We start from the raw sequence: 3430 nt of genomic DNA on the forward strand, positions 1-3430 counted from the left end.
CGCTCCCAGCGAAATCGCGGTAAAATTTCAGCCACAACCACGTCTCACGACCGTGAGATAGGTGGTTACAGTCTGTAAAGGAATCAATATGACGATCCAGCAAAAACCTCGTGCACCCTAAGAACACAGAGCGACCCAAGGACTACCGCCTTCTGCAGTTTTCCCGCACGTGTTTTAGCATATTGTTGACACGCAGGGATGCTTTTTAGGCCATTAGCAAGTGAAAGCTTGGCACCTCCAAGAGCGCCGATGATAAGGACGATTAGTTTTAACAGAATATTCCGGGTACAATCGTTGCAACTCCCTTATAAGGTCTCGATACCTCTCTTTTTTTTCATTCTCCTTGATTATGATGTTTTTGTCAGCTGGTGCCGAAAATTCGATAACGAACATGGTTCGCTTCTCGAAGTCAAGAAGAACAATGTCAGGCCTCGAGTGAGCAACAGAAAAAATTGTCGAGAATATAAAGTTCCAGCATATGCGGCACTTACCATTCTCGACAATCGACTCGATTTCCCTAGGAGCATTTAGAGGAGCGATATTAAGGTTAATGCCGTAAGAGTGACAGAGATGGTAATAAAGCACTCTTAGTGTCGCATTGTGCCTTTGAATGTAGATCGTTCCCGCGAGAGTTGGACAATTAGATAGTATGTGAGCTAAATGCTCCGGGTGTGCATGGCACGCCCTGCAGCTGTCATCAGGAATGTCTTGGCTCAAAATGTGGCAACGGTATGTTAAGGTGGAAATGACACCGTCTTGGCATCAAAAAATGAAACCCTCCGTACCAGACTTCAATCCGGGCGATTTAAGGAAAGCAAACGTCAGCTCACAAGACATTGACTAATCCTTCACATTTCTGTGGAAGATACCGTGCATCCTCTTATCCAGGAGCTGTTCACGAAAGTTTTTCTCTTGTACTCGAGATAGATAAGATTTGATGCATTTTGCTCACCCCTAATACTGAAGTCAAGTCCGAGTGTTTCAGCAGCCTCCTCCGCTGCTTTGTACAGAAACGCTCCTTTGCGCACTTCTTCGTGATTTCTGACCATTTTAAGAAAAGGGTCTCTTCCATTTGCAACTCTATGTGCTGTACCCAGAATAATCCTGTTGTGAAGACATTCAAGACTCAATATTCCGCGACCACCTTGACGGCGTGAGATGTACAGTCGCGGAACGGCAGACTTAAGATGCATGCTTTTTTCACGTGCATAACCTTTCTTGTCCCAATATCAAGGGTTCTGAGCTCGTTCTTCGTCCATGGAACTACTCCAAATGAATAGAGTACTACCGGGACGGCATGCATGTTCGTTGCAGATACTTTGTTCCTCCCCGACAGTTCGGAAGACCAAATCTGCCGGATGAGACGTTTGTATCTGCTTCGGAGAGTATCCTTTATGGATGTCACATCCTGAATGCGGCTCTGTGGCACGCCCAGGTATATATAAGTCTCTCAAGCGCAAAGTTGTCGTATAGCGCTACTATCAACGAGCTCAGGATCTTCAGGTTGCCATTAAGTTTTCCTCGCTTCAAATAAACCTTGGCGCATTTGCTTAACCCAAATTCCATTCCAATTTCCTTAGTATATCGTTCGACAATCCCTAGAGCTATATGTAGTTGCTCTTTGTTTTTAGCATAGATCTTAAGATCGTCCATGTAAAATACATAAGTGACCTTGTACTTTCGATCTGCAGGTTTGCCGCACAAGTATCCGTCGGAATGGCGAAGTGCTAGAAATAGTGGCAATAATGTAAGGCAAAAGAGGAGTGGGCTCATGGTGTCGCCCTGAAAAACACCTCTCTTAAAGGTGACCTTGTTAGTTGTCACACGATTTTTTCCAGATGAGATAGTAAATCTGGTTTTCCAAAGCAGCATCAATCTCTCTATGCACATAACTATTTGCAGATGAACCTTTAAGATTTCCAAAAGACAGATGATAAGCCTATGGGAGGTCGAATCGAAAGCTTTCCAATAATCAATCCAGGCCATCGATAGGTCACGCTGGTAGAATGCTGCATCTTTGCAGACACATCTATCGATGAGCAGGTTCTCCCGACATCCGGCTACGCCTTTCTTTGAGCCTCGTTGTTCATATATTTCTTGTCACACAGGTTCACAATCCTATCATTTAGGATAGCTGTGAATATCTTATACAGTGTGTTCAAACAAGTGATTGGCCTGTAATTCTCCGGGTCAGCTAAGTGGCCTAGTTTCGGCAGGAGTATTGTGCGCCCTTCCACCAACCACTCCGGAATCGGCTCTTCCGACTTTAAATATGAGATGAAAATAGGGGCCAAATGCTGATGGGTTGAAGGAAACTTCTTCCACCAGAAGGTTTTGATACAATCTGGTCCCGGTGCGAAATAGTTCTTCATCCCTCTTAATACTTTTTTCACCTCCTCGGTAGTGATGGGTGAGCATTCTTTATGAGGTGTTATGAGGGCCACACTCGCATCGTAGCATTCTAGAAAGTCGTTATTCAGTCACTCCGTCAACCTAAAGGTCGCGACATTCAGTCGATCCATTGCATTGAATCCATTTTCATTGGCTTCCCCAGCTCTAGAGTGGTCGGCATTGTTCGCCGACCCATTGTCGGGAGCCCTGCGCGTTCTGTTGTTTTGAACCGCACTTACTACAACTATGTTTGGTGTTGTCATTGTTGTTCCCACGAGAAGCTAGGGAAAGGGGTTCGTTCATCCTTGTAGTGCCCCGCATGCAAGGATAAGGCTGCGTACTCTGAGCGGTCGCCCGGTATCCCAGAGTCACCGTTCTAAACACCTCACCGAGGTGCCATTCAGCTTTCGGCACGGTCTTCACACCTCCGCTTGGGGGTTGATTCCTTCGAGACCACCCATGGACAATTGTTCGCGACTGCCTATTTATTTTTGTAACCATATTTCAGCAGAAACCCTTGGTACAGGGTCCCTCCATTCGCAACCCGAAGACACGTTCGGTGACATTGTCATAGGCCCTTCTGTTTGATTCTAGAGGAATCAAAACTGAACCGAACTGGTATATATATATTCGGTTCGGTTCGGTTTTGATTCCTCTAGAATCAAACCGAAGGGCCTATGACAAAGCCACCGAACGCGTCCTCGGGTTGCGGATAGAGGGTCCCTGTACCAAGGGTTTCTGCTGAATATCGTTGCAAAAATAAATAGGCAGTCGCGGACAATTGTCCAGGGGTGGTCCCGAAGGAATTAACCCCCAAGCGGAGGTGACTCTGGGATATCGGGCGACCTCTCAGAGTAAGCAGCCTTATCCTTGCATGCGGGGCTCTACAAGGATGGACGAACCTCTTTCCCTAGCTTGTCGTGGGAACAACAATGATAACACCAAACATAGTTATAGTAAGTGCGGTTCAAAACAACAGAACGCGCAGGGCTCCCGACAATGGGTCGGCCAACAATGCCGACCAATCTAGAGCTGGGGG

At 46.4% G+C, this 3430-nt stretch overlaps 1 protein-coding gene across 1 annotated transcript in view; it reads right to left on the bottom strand.

The window, feature by feature from the left end:
- The window catches only part of LOC117172345 (39S ribosomal protein L44, mitochondrial), a 37870-nt gene that overhangs the window by 14413 nt on the left and 20027 nt on the right, over positions 1-3430 (bottom strand). The gene's annotated exons all lie outside the window — the stretch shown is intronic.

This window comes from Belonocnema kinseyi, chromosome 5 (assembly GCF_010883055.1).
Source record: "Belonocnema kinseyi isolate 2016_QV_RU_SX_M_011 chromosome 5, B_treatae_v1, whole genome shotgun sequence".
Taxonomy (NCBI): domain Eukaryota; kingdom Metazoa; phylum Arthropoda; class Insecta; order Hymenoptera; family Cynipidae; genus Belonocnema; species Belonocnema kinseyi.